This window comes from Cannabis sativa, chromosome X (genome assembly GCF_029168945.1).
Source record: "Cannabis sativa cultivar Pink pepper isolate KNU-18-1 chromosome X, ASM2916894v1, whole genome shotgun sequence".
NCBI classification, from domain to species: Eukaryota; Viridiplantae; Streptophyta; class Magnoliopsida; order Rosales; family Cannabaceae; genus Cannabis; species Cannabis sativa.
Genome location: NC_083610.1, coordinates 29,646,768 through 29,667,810, shown reverse-complemented (window position 1 = coordinate 29,667,810; position 21,043 = coordinate 29,646,768).

The following is a 21,043-nucleotide window of genomic DNA, read 5'->3' as shown; positions in this document are numbered from 1 at the left end:
TTAAAATGGTCAACCCGACCATGTACTTTATTGGTAGTATTTCCTTAAATGTTCTCCATTCCAGTACCGTGGTACTAGAATGAGTTGCATTTTTTCGTCATACTTACCTAATTTGTATGCTCCGGAGTCGGGAACTTCGACCACTTGATATGGTCCTTCCCAGTTAGGTCCTAGTACACCTGACGTTCTATCTTTGGTGTTTGGGAATACCCTTCTCAGGACCATATCTCCCACGAAGAATTTCTGAGCTTTCACTTGTTTGTTGAAATACCGAGCTACTTTTTATTGATGAGCTATCAACTTTAAGTTTGCAGTTGCTCGTTTTTCTTCGATTTCATCAAGTGATTTTGGAAGGAGTATGTGATTGGTACCTTGATCGTACGTCAATCTTCTGTGGGACGGTGGCTCGAGTTCGATGGGCAGCATAGCTTCATAACCGTACGCCATTGCAAATGGTGTCTGACCGGTTGCTATTTTTTCTGTTGTACGGTATGACCATAGAACTTTGGGGAGTTCTTTTGGCCAGTTTCCTTTGGCATCTTCAAGTTTCTTCTTTAGTGTATCCTTCAAGGTTTTGTTGACTACTTCAACTTGACCGTTTGCTTGATGATGTCCCACTGCTGAGAAACTTTTGATGATACCATGGTTCGCACAGAAATCAGTGAAAGATTGGCTGTCGAACTGTTTGCCATTGTCTGAGACTATTTTGTACGGTAGTCCGAACCGTCATATGATGTTCTTCACTATAAAGTCTTGAACTTTCTTTGATGTAATAGTCGCAAGTGGTTCGGTTTCAGTCCACTTAGTAAAGTAGTTGACTGCTACCACTGCATACTGCACTCTGCCCTTACCTTTAGGTAATTGCCCTATTAGGTCAATTCCCCAAATGGCAAAGGGCCACAGACTTTGCATCTGTGTCAGCTCGTTGGGCGGAGCTCTTGGTATCTTCAAAAATCTCTGGCATTTCTCGCACTTCTTAACATAGGCTCTCGAATCTTCAATCATCGTTGGCCAGAAGTAGCCTTACCTTAGAATTTTCTTTGATAAGCTCTGTCCAGCTACGTGATTTCCACAGAATTTGTCGTGAACTTCAGATAGGAGCCGTGCAGCTTCATCTTATGTAACACATCAGAGTAATGGCATTGAGAATCCTCTTCTGTACATGACCCCTTCTACTATGATGTACCATGTTGCCTTTTTTCTCATTTTCCGAGCTTCATTTCGGTTATCTGGGAGTTCCCCAGAGTTGAGATAGGCTGCTATTGACGTCATCCAGTTTGGGGATCTGTCGATCATTTCAATTTCTTCCGTGCCATTGATGCTAGGCTCTTCAAGGAACTGAATAGGGACCAAGTTTGCCTTGTGACTTACATTGTTGCTTGCTAATAGAGCCAAGGCGTCTGCAGTTGTATTTTCTTCTCTTGGAATTTTTCTAAGACCGTAGCTTTTGAATTGTGCGAGCAGGTCGTGTATTTTGCTCAGATATGCTATCATTTTTTCTCCCCGAGCCTCGTATTCGCTGAATACATGATTTACCACCAGCTGTGAATCACTGTAGATCTTAATGTGTTCGGCCTTCATTTCCTGGGCTAGCTTAAGTCCAACGATTAGAGCCTCGTATTCGGCCTCGTTGTTAGAGGCCTTGAATCTGAACTTGACTACAGCGTGCAGGTGTTGCCCCCCAGGTGTGACGAGGGCAATTCCTGCACCAGATAGTTGATCTGCTGCCAACCCATCCACATGTAGTTTCCAGGTCAGTTTGTCTTCATTATTACTTGGCTGTGGTATTGACTCGGGATTGCTTTCTGGTATGCCTTATTTTTTGCCTGTGCATTCTACCACAAAGTCGGCCAAGGCTTGGCCTTTGATAGTTGTTCGGGGTTGGAAGTTGATTTCGTACTGACCCAATTCTACCGCCCACTTGAGTAACCGTCCACAGGCATCTGGCTTTTGCAGTATTTGTCGTAGTGGTTGGTCGGTGTATACCCGAACAGGGTGAGCTTGGAAATAAGGCCTTAGCTTCCTTGTTGCTAGAATAAGGCAGCAGGCGAGCTTTTCTGTCAACGGATATCGGCCCTCGGCCTCGATGAGTCTCTTACTAATGTAATAGACTGGGTGTTGTACGCTGTTCTCTTCTCTAATCAGCACGACACTTACGGCATGCTCCGTGACAGCTAGGTATATCCCCAGCTCCTCTTCGTCCAAAGGTTTAGAAAGTACGGGAGGTTTTGCGAGCTGCGCCTTTAAATCTTGAAAAGCTCTTTCACATTCTTCTGTCCACTCGAACTTTTTGTTTCCTCGCAGGATGTTGAAGAATGGAACACATTTGTCCGTTGATTTTGACACGAATCTGCTCAGTGCGGGGATTCGACCAGTTAAGCTTTGCACCTCTTTGGTTTTTGTTGGCGAGCTCATATCCAGGAGGGCTTGGATTTTTTCTGGATTGGCTTTAATTCCTCGGGCATTGACGATGAAGCCTAGAAACTTTCCTGAGCTGACTTTGAAGGAGCATTTTAAGGGATTTAGTTTCATGTTGTATTTCTTGAGGACTTTGAAACATTCGTCCAGGTCGTGTATGTGCCCTCCAGCCTTTCTGGATTTGACGTGCATGTCATCCACGTACACTTCCATATTTCGGCCGATCTGGTCTTTAAACATCTTGTTTACCAATCTTTGGTACGTAGCTCCAGCATTTTTTTAGACCAAACGACATGACTTTGTAGCAGTATATACCCATATTTGTTCAGAAACGTGTTTGTTCTTGGTCTGGCAGATGCATTTTGATTTGGTTGTAGCCTGAATAAACGTCCATGAAGCTTAAAATTTTGTGCCTGGCTATTGCATCTACGAGCTGATCGATCCTTGGAAGTAGAAAACAGTCTTTAGGGCATGCTTTGTTGAGGTCTGTGAAATCAATACAGACTCGCCATTTCTTGTTCGGCTTGGGCACGAGTACGGGATTTGCGAACCAAGCCGGGTAAAAAGCTTCAATTATGAAGTTGTTGTTGTGCAGTTTTTCAACTTCATCTTTCAGGCTACTGCTCGTTCTTTATCCAGCAGTCTTCGTTTTTGCTGAACTGGCCGGATGTTAGGATCGATATTCAGAATGTGTGAAATAATAGAAGGGTCGATTCCGACCATATCCGCATGTGACCAGGCAAAAACATCTAGGTTTGCTCTCAGAAATTTTATCAACTCTGATTTTACTTCGAGCAACAAACCCTTTCCAATTTTTAGCTTTCTGGCCGGGATAGCTGGATCGATCTCGATCTCTTCTAATTCTTTCACAGGTCCAACATTGCTACTTGGGTCCCCAAGTCGAGGATCCACATCTTCATCCTCACCTTGGGAAGTTTCCAACATTACTTCAGGCACGAGTGAAATGTTGATGTGACAGCTTTTAAGTCATACATGGCTGGTCGGCAAAGCATCACGTTAAAGGCTGAAGGAACATCCAATATTAGGAACTGTGCCATGATAGTTATGCTTGTCGGAGCTTGTCCAACAGTGAAGGGTACCTGGATTTGTCCTAGAGGTGCAACTCCTTGACCGGAGAAACCATAAACAGGCTGGAGGCATGGAGTTAGCTCCTTGAGTTGGAGCCCCATCTTCTCGTAAGCAGTTTTGAACAAAATGTTTGAAGAATCTCCATTATCAATCATGGTTCTAGCCACCATTTTATTTGCTATCTGGACTTCCACGACCAGCGGATCGTTGTGCGAAAATCTAATCTTGACAGCATCTTCATTGTTGAAAGTTATGGTTGGCTCTCCTGCTCGTGGAACTTTGGGCTTCCTTTCTTCCACGGCCAGGATAACTTCTTCTTGCTCGTGCTGAGCTGTCCGGGCATACCTCTCCCGAACTTTGCCTGAATCTCCAGCGATGTGCGTGTTGGGTTTTATGCCCTAAATAAAACTCATTTCAATATAATCAGATTTACTTATTAATATAGATCAGAAATAACATTTAATGTTGCATGGTTCACATGATTTATTTCATGATTATATGTACATAATGTATAAATTCATCTGAAACCCTTTTCACATACTTGATCCTGTTTATTGTGCCGTCAACACATTGGAAAGTAAACATGACTATGTGAATAAAGTTTCCTAGATTTATCAGACACAGGATTTTACTGATATGATAATCTACAACAAGAGTTTACTTGTATTTGGAGAAATAGTATGTTCTTTCCAGAACATTGGTTAAAGTAAAGCTCAGGTTGGATGCATGGAGTATGCATCGGAAGGGACCGATATTGAACTTTGACTTAGATTTAATTAAACTTACCGTAAAATCTATTCAAGTCAATATCGCCTAGTTGATCCTAGATCAAATGATCTTAATCCTGTTATGATTAGGCTCAATCTTGAAAGGCTATTCGTGTTCCTTGAATTGTTAGTTAAGCCTACTTTTAGGTCAGGGTGATACGTACTTTTTGGGAACACGGTAGTGCGATTGAGTGGGAGCGCTAGCATAAACATGGAATCTATAACTTCTATCTGGCGAATAGTAAGCAAAGGATGATCTCCTTCGAGCTTGACCAAACGAAAATAAATGGTGGAGATCTCATTTCACATAAACTGAAATATCATTTATACGGGGTCAAGTGTTTTAAGGATAAAATACATAGTAGGGTGTTACGGTAATTTAATCCCTTTACTGTGTAGATCATTCATATAGAGGATAATTGATCACATTAGGATTATAACAATGGATAACTAATGATGTGTCTATATGGTGGAACATATAGAGCATTCTATATACTGAGAGTGCAATTCTAAGTTCTATGCGTGGATTCAACGAAGAATTAATAAGTTAGTGAATTTTAGTGCTAAATTCTTGATCTACTTATTGGAAGCTCGGTTATATAGACCCATGGTGCCCCCACTAGTTGAGATAATATTGCTTGTAAGACTCATGTAATTGGTTTTGATTAATCAATTATAATTCTCAAATTAGACTATGTCTATTTGTGAATTTTTCACTAAGTAAGGGTGAAATTGTAAAGAAAGAATTTATAGGGGCATATTTGTTAATTATGATACTTTGTATGGTTCAATTAATAAATATGATAAATGACAATATTATTTAATAATTATTTATAGTTATTAAATAGTTAGAATTGGCATTTAAATGGTTGAATTAGGAAATTGACATTTTTGAGAAAATCAGATACAAAAGGTGTTAAAATTGCAAAATTGCAAAAGTAAGGCCCAATCCACTAAGTGTATGGCCGGCCACCTTTGTGTGTATTTTAAGTTGATTTTTTCATTATTTTAATGTCATATAATTCAAATCTAACCCTAGTGGAATGCTATAAATAGATAGTGAAGGCTTCAGGAAAATTAGACTTTTCTTCTGAGACTTCTGATTCTGAAAACCTGAGCCTTCTCTCTCCCTATCTTTGGCTGACCCTTCTCTTTCTCCTTCCCTCTTCAATTTCGAAAATCTTAGTGTGAGAGTAGTGCCCACACACATCAAGCAATACCTCAATCATAGTGAGGAAGATCGTGAAGAAAGATCATCAGCAAAGGAGTTTCAGCATCAAAGATTCAGAGAAAAAGATCCAGGTTCAGATATTGATAATGCTCTACTACAGAAAGGAATCAAGGGCTAGATATCTGAACGGAAGGAGTCATTTAATTCCGCTGCACCCAATGTAAGGTTTCTTTAACTTTATATGTGTTTATTTCATCGTTTTAGAAAGTTCATATTTAGGGTGTTAATAAACATACTTGTGAGTAGATCTAAGATCCTGGTAAAATAATTTCCAACAACTGGCCTCAGAGCCATGGTAATTGATTTACTTGCAAGAAATTTGGACTTTAAAACGATTGTTTGTATGTTTTTGGATGGTATCATGTTGTATTGAGTGTTATTTGATGATTGATTGATGTTTGTAAATTTTCGTGAAAAATAATTGCGATTCTGTTTCTGGAATTATTTTTATTGGATAGTATGGAAAAAATTAAGCAAGTTAGCCTTTTACAGAACTCAATTTGGATTTTATTTGAATTAGTTATGAATTTTTGAAGATTTAAAAAAAATCGGGGTTTTGCTGATATTTTCCTGCGATCGCAAATCTGTCCGTACAGTTCACAATTTTTTCGTTTTTCTTCGATTTTTCATGCTTTTTCATGGAATTAACTTCCGATTTTTGGTATAGTTTTGTATTTATACTATTACTATTCCTAATTCAATTCTAATTATCATTTTGAATTAATTTAATATTTTTTAAATTTAATTCAAGATATTAGTGTAATTTGAATTTGAATAGAATTAGTATCTATCTTCTTGCTTAAAAATCTATCTTATTTTAAAATTTGATTATATCTTATCTTATTTTAAATTTAAAAATAAGATATTTATAATCATGTAATTTTTGAATGATATAAGATATTTTGCTAATTTTTTAAATTTTGTTATTTTATTTATTTAAATTACATTTAAAATTTGAAAAAGATATTTATTAATCTTTTCTAATTTTTAATTTAATTTTTATTTATAAAATAACATTTAAAATTTAAAAGTAGTTAGCAAATTTTTGAAATGATATTTAGGTTGGTTGAAACCTAATTTTTCAAAATTGTAGGTTTAATTTTAAATTTAATTTTTTTTAATTTTCGAATTTTTTCAATTTTTTTTTTAAAATTTTCGAAATTTTTTTTATTTAATTAATTATTTTCGAAATTAAATATTTAATTTAAAATTAAATAAATCCTACATCCAACTATCCAACTAACCTTGTTGCAGGAGTATGTGTTTTAGCTTATGTGTAAGTTTTCAAAACCTATTATTACTTGATTGCAAATAGCCATGGTTACTTTTTGCCAGATCTAATGATCTGATGGCTCCCTTGGTCAAGTTAATAATTTGTAACAGGTATATTTACAATCTTCTTTCATCTGTGTATGACCTAGCAACATGATAGGACCCATCCAAAGTGTGCCTGTGTGAGCCTATGTGTTTAATCTGATTATAGATACATATAGGTTGTTGTTGCTAAAATAAATTATCATAGTTCTTGATAGAATTTATTTAGACCCATTTAGCTATTGGGCTTATTCAATTAATAACAGTTGTTCTTATTAAGGTTAAATTCCTCTCTTTTGGGCCTTGTGTGAGAGTTGGGAGCCATAGAAGTGGGTACGACATACTGAACCCAGCACCCCCTCACATGAACCACCCCAATTGTGAAGGCCCATTTGCCTGATTTGAACAACTGTACTAGGTTAATTACACTAGTTTAACCTAATAAAATTGATTAGCAACATAATTAATTTCATTTATTTTGAAATTAATTTAAGAAAATTATAGTTTAAAGAATTCTTTATTCTAAGCTAAACTATATGTATTTTCTTGTATTTAATTAAATATAGAATTATAACCATCTAGATTCTTTCTGGAACTTAATTTAAATTATTCATTAAATATTCCTATTTAAGTTGATATTTAGTTATCTACAACTAACCAACTTAAATCTGAATATCTTTTGAATTTCAAATTTCAAAATTAAGTTGAGGAATTTTAGGCATTGGTTATTAAGATTCTTTAGATATTTTTTAAGTTAATATCTTTTCGAATATTAACTTAAAATGGAATATTTTCAAATTAAGTGGTTACAACTTAATTTTTGATATTTAATTAAATTTAAATTTGAAAATATTTAAGTTCTAGATTTTTTCTAATACAACTTAAATTAGATATTTTTTCAAATTTTGTGGAAAAGATACTTAGTCAAATAAGATATTTTCTAGATAGTTATTTCTAGACTACTTATTATTTCTAATATTAAATAGAAAATATTATACATTGTGAAATTAATCATTTATTAATTAATTTTGGTACAATTTATTTTAAGTATATTTTTCGTAGTATTAAACTAGAAATTAATAATTAAGCCTTCTCTACACTTAATTATTTATTTCTTGAATTTAATACATTTAATTAATTTAAAAATTAAATATCTAAGTTGATTTTTATCATCATACTTAAATATTTCTTTTTCATGACATTTAATTAAATAGAAAATTATTTTTAGTTGAAATTTATTTTTTCAACTAAATTTAAATAATTTTCAAAATATATTTTTTTTCTTTATTTTATTAATCAAATTTCGAAATTGCATTTCTTAAATGCTGGAATTTCGAATTTTATTTGAAAAATAGATTAAAGTTTAAAATTATTTATTTTAATTTTGGACCAACTTAAATCAATGATTTTTTCATTTATTGATTAATTTAAAATAAATTGAATTAAAGTATATTATTAGAAATTGAATTAATTAGTCAAAGGAAAATCTAGATAGGTGATATTTTTGCTTGAAGTATTTTTCTAGTGTATTTAATTAAATAGAAAATTAATATTTAAGTTGATTTTCATCATCATATTTAAATATTTGAAATTTTTCTTATATATTTAATTAAATAGGAAAATTATATTTTTTGTTGTAAATTAATTTTATTAATTAATTTTGGGCCAACATTAAATTAGAATAATTTTTCCAGGATTTATTTTTTATTTTATTATGCATTTTTCGAAAATTGTATTCTTATATACTTTAATTTTTCGAAATGCAATATATATTTATAGAAAATTAAATTTGAGTTGTAAATTAATTTAAATTAATTTTGTAACAACTTAAATTGAGTATTTTTCTAAATATTTATTGGAAATTATTACTAAGATGGAAATAATTCATGTTATTTTCATAACCATCTAAGTAAAATTTATAAATATTAAATTAAAATTTATATTTAGAATTTTTCATTCTAAATTGGAAATTTTAATTAAATAAATATATATTTAAAATAAATAGAATAAATAAAGAGAATCAAAGAAAATACAACTCTTTTTTAAATAATGAGCTTTATTATTAAGACATTCGATCTCCATTGTGGGTTTTACACCGCGTTTGTTTTAGTGAGTAATCCTCCCTAATGGAGGAACGTTCATTAGCAATTTCGCACCGTTTAACCTCGCATGATAAGTAGTTTGTAAGTGTTTTGTATGGTATGGATCACCCTAATGGTGGCGACCATACTTGACTTGCAAATTATGAAACAATGGTGGAAGCTCATAAGATAGAATTGCCTTGACTCTCGCCTAAACGGGACAACGCTGAATTCCAATCTTGATCGAATAAAAGGTTGCTAGAATGGTTATCATTTTAGATGAGCTGACAACTCTATTCAATGGATGATGCTTTGACTCTCGCCTAAACGGGACACTGTATCGGTTTGTTGAAAAACCTTGGAAATTATTTAGGATTGTATGTTTTAGTATTTTCACTTGTCATTCCCACTTGCTATATGCTTATAATTTCTGAATTGTGTATGAATTTATATTGAACCATGTTATTTTCTGTTATTAAGTTGTAGTTTAATTTCGAATCTTCATTGTTGGTCTAACATGTTTGTTTTTCTAATGAGATAAATCCCTAATGGATTTTCACCATTAGACATACATAATAGTGTTAGATCTCGAAAGATAAATATTGTATATGCAACATCTAGCTGTTCATCAATTGATGACACCTTAGACTAGTATTTTTACAATATGAAACAAGAAGATTACATAAATAAGATTACTTTATCTTTCGCTAATCGAAGCATCGTTGGATTCTTATTTATAAACGAAATTATCCTAATTCCTCTTAGCTTATTCATTTCGAATTAGCTCCATAATATATCATTGGATGAATGGTCTATAAATCATTTCATGTCATTATATTTTCTCTTAAGAAATTAAATGACGCATATGATTATAATCCCGAAATTCTATTCCCAATTGATATAAATCCTCAATCTTAGAAATCTCCTACTTGTATGGGCAAATCTGACTTAGAGTTTATATTAGTAATGGTGGTCTAAGATAGAATTACTCATTATATTTGGTATAAATTTAAGTCTTTGACTTTAATTTTAGAATCCAAACAGAAATTTTCTTATATTTCTAATTCCAGAATACAATACAGTTACACTTTCTCAAGTGTCACTACAAAAAAACTTATTTTTACCGACTAGTTTTTTGGTCATTAAAACTCATTTATTAGTCACCCAAAATTTTTTGCGACAAATTATTTTTAGTCACTATTTAGTCGCTGAAAGTCGGTCGTAGAAGAAATTTAGTGACTAATATATTTAGTCACAAATAATGTTACTTTCTATGACTAAAATTTAGTTACAAAATATTTTAAAATTAGTCACAATAAGATTAATATATTAGTCACATAAATACCAATATGCACTTTCAACAACTAAAATTTAGTCATAAAAAGGGTAATATTTTGTGACTAAATAATTTAGTTGGCAATAATAAATAAAAAAATTATACAAATTAATTATTCAGTGACTAATATTTAGTCATAAAACTAATTTATATTTTTTTTAATTTAGAGTATGTTCATTTAAATTATATATTAAAAATAAATTATTCAAAGCTATATTTAAATAACATTATACAATTTTATTCATTACATAAAAAATTACAATGTCAATCATAAAAATTTCAATTACAATATAATTCTTGATTTGTACTTTGTCCATAAACATTAAAACAACAGACTCAATGAATCAGAGTTACGAAGAAGAAAAATAAAATAAAGTACCCAATACAAACCAAATTAAATGAACAACAAAAAAACTAGCAATACAATAAGCAAACAAAAAAAAATGTAAAGGCACCTGCGCCCTCAAACTCTTAAAACATTCTGTGAGAATTTGTAGGCATGATCTGTGATGCCAGTAGGGAGTCACATTGAAAGATGATCTCAAGCACCACAAGTCCACAACCATGTTTGTATTTCTATTGTCAAAGTAAACATCTATATAGATAAATATGTTAGTAAACATCTATGATACAATAAAATAAGGAATAGAAAAGTACTATAGTAAGAGGCTTATTTTGGAAAACAATCCAAATAATAGAACAAACTCAATGAACAATGGAATGACTAACTCCACAATCGTGCACAGCACACATGCCACTCCTCTCTATTATAGGCTGTTACTTTTGTTTGGTACCTATAACAGAAAAGTAATCACATAGATCACTAGTTAAACATCAACAAGGGATAGAATAATACTTCCTGCCACTTGGCTAATGTGGCTGTTGACTAGGGCAAATGGAAAAGGTGTTCAATGACTTGTGACGAAATAAATCAAACACAAGTAGCATAGTATTAATCATTTATATAAATATATTTCGATCAACTAATATAAATTAAATGTCTAAAACAAAGAAAAACTTTAGCTAGACAAAAATCAGTTGCTCAAAATATACTAGGATGTCATACCTGAATTGTCACAAAGCATTATGAAAGGGATGCATTTAGAACATTTCAACGAGAAAGGACTACTAAAATTAAACAGTTTGGACAAGAAGTCATACAAATAAAGTATTCAAGCCAATCTGTCAAATAGGGAGCAAGTAGAGGGAGAGATGCATGGCCTTCAAGAATTTTGGATCAATTTTTGGTAGCAACTTCAATGGCAGCATTGCAAAAAGCTTGCACATACTCATTAAGATTCCTAAAAATCATGAATATATGAAAAGAACAAAGGAATCAACATATGAACATTAACTAATAAGTGTATGTCAATTAGTGAGAAAAATCAAAATATATCTATTAATATAGACCTAATTGGCTGCAAATATACACAATAAAAATAAACATGTGGTGGTTGAATATTTTACATACATGTGCTAAATCTGAGGCCTTCCAACAATCAAATAGCAAAGAGAGCAATATGAACATTTACCTTTTGAATTTCTCCGAGTACAACAACAAGGACGTTGTGTTCAGGGTCCCATAATGTGATAACCGTTTCTGCCGCAACTGCCAAAACAGAGCCACCATCAGTAGAAAATGCAGCAGCTATCATTGCCTTCTTTCTACAAATGACCAAATAAAACTAAAACCTTAAGACTAAATAAAGCGATAGAACTGAATATATTTTTCAATAATTTACTTCAGTCTACAATACAGAGGACACAATGACAGAATTAACAATACCTTTTTTGCCGCAACTGCCAAAATAGAGCCATCAGCAAAAAATGTAGCAAATGTCATTGGCTTTTTTAGCATTATTTTCTTGAACTATGTATATAAATAGAGGATAATCAACACTGCATGGTTCCTTGCATACGCATAAAAAACTACAAATTAGATATGAGTACTTCATGATCTTTCTATTGAATTTTAAACATACCATATACTACTTAATGACATTAAACAAAATCAACTTCTTTAGCATTTTATCAAGCACCCAGAATGCATCACATAGAAGCAATTTTAAGTTGAAGCTCAAATCATTCAGAGAAAGAACTTAAATATAAAAATCTCTATCAATATCTGTAGTGTTCTCACCAATTGATAGTACTTAAGAACTCATAGACTCATAGAGTATTTTAACTATTGACAAAATTTACTTTTGCACACTTAACAACAATTTGACATGGACTATACAACCAGAGATAAATAATATTAAATGTATTTAAAATAAAAACTAATTATTAAATAAAAATCATATATGTTTAATTACCTCATTCTTCAAAAAAGTTACAAGATTGTACTAAGTCATGAAGCTTTTAATAATCTTCATGATATCCACACTATACATCGTTCGGTTGTCCTCGACACTTGTATTGCCTGATCTTTACCTCAATTTCTATTTTGGATATTTTTTTTTTGAATCTTGTAGGTTTCCAAAACACTACAGCAAAGAGAAGTTACTTAGTGACCAAATTAGTAACAAAAATGAAATTAATGAAAAAATGATAGAACTTGTGACAATAAATAAAATCATATAAATAAAAGAATCTCAAACTTTCTCGTAAATTTGATCAAATCCCCTAAATTCTAGAATGCATTAACCATTCTAGGCAATGGTCAAAACCTAAATGAACATTTGATCAAATCCCCTAAATTCTAGATAGTAATTTAAAATTTAACCACATAACACTACTAATATAAATAAAAGAATCTCGAACTTTCTCGTAAAAAGAAAGCTAAAATTGATAATGAAGTTAAATAAGATTAATGCAATTGAATATTGAAATCTTCGAAATAAAGAAAAAAACACAAGTACTAAAAAGGTCCTTAATTATTTGTATGGTACAAAATATTGTGATATATAACTGCATTTGTTACCTCAGAAATCTATTTAGGATTACTCTTATGCTAAATGCCAAATCATCTCATAAACTAAATTAATTCCTAATAAATCTTATGGCTTTGTATCCCATTACAGAAAAGATATTATATAGGTAATAAAAAATATGATGAGCTTTTAAATTTCAAATTAAAATGTATATTTACTTACAAGGCCAATCAAAGAATGATATATAGACCCCCTCCAAATTATTGACTGATAAAACAGTATATGACTGAGTTCTATACCTGTCACCAAAATAGTATATGACCAATACTTGTCACCAAAACAGCACAAAAAGACACATCAAAATAAATTGTATTGTGAAAAAAAGAGAGAGAGAGAACATGATCAACATGACTAGCAAATTTTCCACCTTCTTAGGACCGAAGATGATAAACAATGAATAACTGAGACCAAAAAATGAATGTGCATAGGTAAAATCAGGGATCATTTAATTTCCATCTTTCAACTTATTCAAAGCACTCAAAATCAATGCGCATAGATCACATACCTGACACTTGAAGACAAACTAGAAAGGAAGAACCACATCATTTCATATCTGCCACATCACAACAGTACAAGAAGGAGAAAGAGGTGAATTTCACCATTTTCGCTCTGTGCCTCACTTTCTTTGTGTGACTCACTCTATATATTCATTAATTCAAGATCCTTCAAATTAAAAAAAAAAAAAAAAAAAACCTATAATTTATCAAATACAATTATTAATAAATAAATTACTAATAAGATTTTATTTGTAGTCTATAATTTTATGGAAGAAATTAGCATACCCTTTGGTGAGAAGAACCAGACCGATATTCTGTCGAGTGCCGGTGTCAGCATCAGGAATCCGAAGTCCAACATAGACTTTCCCACCATAAAGCTTTTCAAGTCTGTAAACAACAGAAAAACCCAGATTGAAAAGGAAGTGAATTGGTGCTTCAATTGTTCTGTGTATACATATGTATATATTTATATATATATATAGAGAGAGAGAGAGAGAGAGAGTACCGATCAAAGACGAAGAGGGCATTGGAATCGGAGGATTCGACCTCTAAAATATCATCATCGTAGAAAAAGCGTTTGATTACTTTGTAAAGGATTAGACCACACAGGAAAAGGTTATGGAACATGTCTAGCAAGCAAAACCCAGGCCCGGCAAATTATTGTACTCCCATCAGCAGGGCTAAGAGACGGCGCACATGGGCTGGGTGCAAAATCGATCTTAGAGGGCCAGAGATGGTGCGAAATAACTGTGAGAAAATGAACCTCTTTGCTTAGTTTAGGGTTCGAATGGGGTGAGGATAGGGAGAGTCGGTGAGCTGAGGTTGTGAGAGAAAGCTGATAGAGAGGTTGAATCAATGCTATTGGATAGAAGCTCAACTGAATTGAAAATAGAGGGAAAATTTTGAGATTTACCGCCAACAATCAAATTTTTAGGGAATAAATATTGTGTGCTCTCAAAAAAAAATAAGTATATTATTTAGGGAAATTCTATAATGGACCCCCTTAAAAGGGATACACCGATACATCTCTATCTGTTTTAGTATCCGAAATTATTTTTTAGTCAAATTTTTTCTCATGGTCATGTAAATTATACTTATTTAAGACATCCTACAAAATTTTAAGAAATTCGAAAAAATTTAACACGCCGAAAATCGTGTTCAAGTAGTATGTTGCACGCGTGACTATTTTATTTTATACGCGTGTAAAATAGATTGTTTGAACATTATTTTCTATATTGTAAATTATTCCAAATTTCTTAAAATTTTGTAGGATACCTTAAATAGCTATAACGTACATGAATATGAAAAAAATTAGACTAAAATTTTTTTCTGGATGTTGAAACAAGTAGAAGGTGCATCAATACATCCATTTTAAGGAGGTGTATTGTAGAATCACCCTATTATTTATTATCTTTATATTGTTTAATATTTTAATACAAATATGAACATATTATATATTCATATTTTTATTATATTAAAAATAATATAAACTAACATTAATATATTTAGAAAAAGAAATTAATATTTATATATTGTCCATACATATATGAACAAATATAATTAGTAAAATATAATTCAATGCCCCGCTATCAACACATTTTAAGATTAATATTTTAGTTGTAAAAGATCATTAACTTTTGCTGACTAACTATTTCGTCACAAATTTCAAATTTTTAGTGACTAAATAATTTTAGTCACCAAAAATTATTAGTCTCCCTACTACTATAATTTGGCGCCACAGTTTTAGTGACTAAAAACTATTTTAGTCACTGAATATAACAAATAGTGACTAAAAAATTGGTCATTGATTTTTTTGGTTCTAATTAAACATTTTCTCATGACTAAAAATATTTGCGACTAAAAATTAGTCGCAAAATCTAACTATTAGTGACTAAGTTGATTTGGTCACAAAAAATCTAGTCGCTGAAAACTTATTTTCTTATAGTGTGTTTAATATCTATCTTCTATTAATGGATTAAAACTGTATGGAATATGAGTTAGGTATTCTGTGACCAGGATCCACTTGCAGTATTCTAAGAACTCTTTGATGTAACTAAACCTATGTCATCAATAGACACTACCATTTTTTTTTAATCTATGGCATTTGTATCTTGTTCATAGTGGATTTGACAAGATCAATCTCTGCAAAGAGTTAATATGCCTATATCCACTGAAAGTAGTTCATCTCATTCGCAGATGGATGTACATTCAGGGGTGGATATGAGTTTTTCGTTGTATTCTTAAAACGATAACTCTAGATTATACCTTTTAGCAAAGAAATTTGAAATGTTTGAAAAATTTCATTAATTTCTAGCAATGGTTAAAACCATTAAGGTAAGTGGTTAAAGATTTTGCGAACTGATAGGGGTGGAGAAATAGTTAGTAGATATGCAGTTCAAAGATCATTAAATTGATTTTTGAATTATATCCAAACTTACCTCCCCAGAAATTTCGAGTTGCATGTTGATGATTAGTTACTAGTCGTTGCCTAAATCCTTCTATGGTAATACAATTTCAGAATGATGTAATGGTTGTATACTTAATGTAAATCATTACTAGATTCATGGATGACCTAATTAAAATCTTAAGAAAAGCTAGAACTGTTAACCATGGTTTGTTAGCTATTCTAAGTGATTAGGGGTGGACCATCCCATTATCAATAGATAAGAAAGTGTTTGTTCAAACAAATACTACTTTTCTAAGATAATGACTAAGTCTGAAAACAAGTAGCGAATAAAGGAGATATTTAATTCTTGATTCCAAAAGTGTTCTATCATCTTTTTTGATATATGATGATCCCACTGCCTCTGTTGTCTTGTCACAACCGAAGAGATCAATACCATTTAGTTTTCTTCGACATAATTCATGGTACCTTGTCGTAGTGGGAGAGTTTCTAGGAACTCACCTTCTTATGACTTAGGAGACACTAGTGATTAAAATCCATTGTAAGTTTAAACAAGTAATGGATTGTCAAGATAAGAAACTAAGAAGAAAGCCAATAGAACTATGGTTTAATCCATTCACATGGAATAACCTAAAGTTTTCTATTACAAGGACATAAAAGGAAATTTTCGTTTATAAGACCATTCAATGGACTTAACAAAACTTCCTGTTCCTAGTATTATAGGTTTGAGTTTATCTAAACCTATGGCTTGTGGTATACCTGGTAATTACTTACTCTAATGCAAGCAACTTACTTTAGTAAGATGCTGAAGTATTTTCTTTCTAATGGCAATCTATAGAAGCTTCACAACTTCTTAGACATAGATTTTATTTATCTAAGGAAAAGTCTCAACTATTCCAGAAAAGATAAAGCCATGAAAGAATTTGTTATATCAACAGTGAGAGGTCTTAGATATGCTTTTGTATGCCTTAGACCAGACACCTGCTGTTGAGTGAGAGTAATGAGTAGGTATCAGATTAATCCAGGAGAAGAACATTGGAAGACAATCAAGTAAATCCTAAGATTAAGAAGAGGAACTATATGTTAGTCTATAAGAGTGTGTTTAAAACTCTTAGACTACACCACATCAGATTTCGAAATTTGCCTATGTGCTAGTAAATATTTCTGATAAGATGGTGGTTACTCTGGGGGTGGAATAATGATTTTGGAGAAGTGTAAAAACCTATCTGAAGTCTCTAGGTCTACCAAAGAGGGACTGAATGTTAAGGTTGCAGGAAAGGTACTTATTCAGTCTAAGGAAAGTTCTATACATTTTTGGCATCATTCCAAATTGCCTTAAACTACTAGTGTTAATTTCCTGATTAACCAAAAGTAGTGGCCAAAGATATAGAATCCAGTATCCCAAGAGAGTAGACATATAGAGAGGAATTTCACATTATCAATGATTTTGTGATTAAAGGAAGAGTAATAGTGGAGAAAAGGTTGTGGTTAATTCAACCTTTCAGATCCTATTACGAGGAGTTTACTACTACTACACTTGATTTGCATATCAAGGTGTTGAGATTATTTGAAACGCACTTTTTGTTTTATATTAGTGCAAGTGGGAGTTTGTTGGGTTTTATGCCCTAAATAAAACTCATTTCAATATAATCAGATTTACTTATTAATATAGATCAGAAATAACATTTAATGTTGCATGGTTCACATGATTTATTTCATGATTATATGTACATAATGTATAAATTCATCTGAAACCGTTTTCACATACTTGATCCTGTTTATTGTGTCGTCAACACATTGGAAAGTAAACATGACTATGTGAATAAAGTTTCCTAGATTTATCAGACACAGGGTTTTACTGATATGATAATCTACAACAAGAGTTTACTTGTATTTGGAGAAATACTATGTTCTTTCCAGAACATTGGTTAAAGTAAAGCTCAGGTTGGATGCATGGAGTATGCATCGGAAGGGACCGATATTGAACTTTGACTTAGATTTAATTAAACTTACCATAAAATCTATTCAAGTCAATATCGCCTAGTTGATCCTAGATCAAATGATCTTAATCCTGTTATTATTAGGCTCAATCTTGAAAGGCTATTCGTGTTCCTTGAATTGTTAGTTAAGCCTACTTTTAGGTCAGGGTGATACGTACTTTTTGGGAACACGGTAGTGCGATTGAGTAAGAGCACTAGCATAGACATGGAATCTATAGCTTCTATCTGGCGAATAGTAAGCAAAGGATGATCTCCTTCGAGCTTGACCAAACGAAAATAAATGGTGGAGATCTCATTTCACATAAACTGAAATATCATTTATACGGGGTCAAGTGTTTTAAGGAGAAAATTCATAGTAGGGTGTTACGGTAATTTAATCCCTTTACTGTGTAGATCATTCATATAGAGGATAATTGATCACATTAGGATTATAACAATGGATAACTAATGATGTGTCTATATGGTGGAACATATAGAGCATTCTATATACTGAGAGGGCAATTCTAAGTTCTATGCGTGGATTCAACGAAGAATTAATAAGTTAGTGAATTCTAGTAATAAATTCTTGATCTACTTATTGGAAGCTCGGTTATATAGACCCATGGTCCCCCCACTAGTTGAGATAATATTGCTTGTAAGACTCGTGTAATTGGTTTTGATTAATCAATTATAATTCTCAAATTAGACTATGTCTATTTGTGAATTTTTCACTAAGTAAGGGCGAAATTGTAAAGAAAGAGTTTATAGGGGCATATTTGTTAATTATGATACTTTGTATGGTTCAATTAATAAATATGATAAATGACAATATTATTTAATAATTATTTATAGTTATTAAATAGTTAGAATTGGCATTTAAATGGTTGAATTAGGAAATTGACATTTTTGAGAAAATCAGATACAAAAGGTGTTAAAATTGTAAAATTGCAAAAAGCAAGGCCCAATCCACTAAGTGTATGGCCGGCCACCTTTGTGTGTATTTTAAGTTGATTTTTTTCATTATTTTAATGCCATATAATTCAAATCTAACCCTAGTGGAATGCTATAAATAGATAGTGAAGGCTTCAGGAAAATTAGACTTTTCTTCTGAGACTTCTGATTCAGAAAACCTGAGCCTTCTCTCTCCCTATCTTTGGCTGACCCTTCTCTTTCTCCTTCCCTCTTCAATTTCAAAAATCTTAGTGTGAGAGTAGTGCCCACACACATCAAGCAATACCTCAATCATAGTGAGGAAGATCGTGAAGAAAGATCATCAGCAAAGGAGTTTCAGCATCAAAGATTCAGAGAAAGAGATCCAGGTTCAGATATTGATAATGCTCTACTACAGAAAGGAATCAAGGGCTAGATATCTGAACGGAAGGAGTCATTTAATTTCGCTGCACCCAATGTAAGGTTTCTTTAACTTTATATGTGTTTATTTCATCGTTTTAGAAAGTTCATATTTAGGGTGTTAATAAACATACTTGTGAGTAGATCTAAGATCCTGGTAAAATAATTTCCAACAGTGCGGGCCTCCAATAATGACTTGTAAGTGTCCATCTACGGGTGGAGGTAGCAGATCTTGGTTGTTTTGACCTTTGTTGGTCTTGACATACTTCTGCAGGTGCGGGTTGTTTTTCTTGATCAGAAATTCAATTTCCCGCTTCAGATTATAACATTCGTTGGGGTCGTGGCCGTAGTCTCCGGTGGAATCGACAAAATTTTGTCATGTCCCTTTTGTTGGTATCTTTCTTCATGGGCCCGGGCTTTCTGTACGGAATTAACGACTGAGTTGCCATATACACACTCTCTATATCTTCAGTTAGAATAGTGAATGCAGTGTGTTTGGCATGATCACGGGGAGTCTGTCTGGATTTGTCGGTGAACTTTCCTTTCTTCTTGTTTCCTTGCTTGTGGTTGTTGCTTGAACGCTTGCCACTTGAATTGTTGGAATAATGGGGAAGTTGGGCGGATGTTCCAGTGGAAGGAGCCTTCGTTTTTCCCAGCTTTTGTTCACCTTCTGCTCGTTGAATGGCTTCTTCGAGCTTGATGAAGCCTTCGGCTCGGTCAAGGAAATCACTCATTGAGTCTACCGGCCCGTTCTTCCTTATATCCTTCCATAGTTCACCAAGGACTTCAATGCCTCCCAGTACCACGAATAACTTTCCATCCTCGGTTACCCGCAAAACTTTATCTGCTGATGTACGCCCGGAGTGGCTCGCCTGGTCGTTGCTTTACTTCGACCAAATCTCCCAGATGCAATGGGAGCTGACGTGAGGAAGAGAATTGCGCATGGAATTTTGAAGAAAAGGTTTTCCATGAACTAAACTTTCCAGGAGCCAACTTGAAATTCCATTGCTGTGCGGCTTCTGACAGGGTGGCGGGGAAGATTCTGCAGCATACGTCCCCTCGTACTCCTTGTAAGTCCATTTGCATCTCAAAGTACTTGAGATGGGAAAGAGGATCTTCTCTCCCAGTATACATCTTCCATGTTGGCATTTTGAACTTGTGAGTCAGTGGCAGGAGATTGATCTCTGGGGAGAAGGGAGTTCCGCGAGCACGGTCTAACTCAAGATCATTGTTATGCTGTCCGGCCATGCCATGAAACATATTTTTCAACTCGTCAAGCTAGGCCTGTACGGCTGGGTTGACCTGCTCGGCATTTTGGTCAACTTGGATTACGTTAGCGTCTTTCTGAGCAGGGATTTGAGTATGGGCTCCGGGCTGCACGATCATTGTAGTATTCTGCTCGTCTATTCCCCTTCTTCTGTTTAGATCATTCCTTAGGTCATGGGTTGTTCCCAACCTATCGAACACAGAAGAGTCTGGTTGCCTTAGCGATTAATTCGCTTGGTTGACAGGTGGAATAACACCATCATTCGGGTTGGATCCGTCAGGTATGGCTCCTCCAAATGAATTCCCGGAGAAGGTCTGCCCGCCTACCTCTTGGCACACGAGCAGAACTCGTGACCGGGGATTGGGCGGCTGACCATT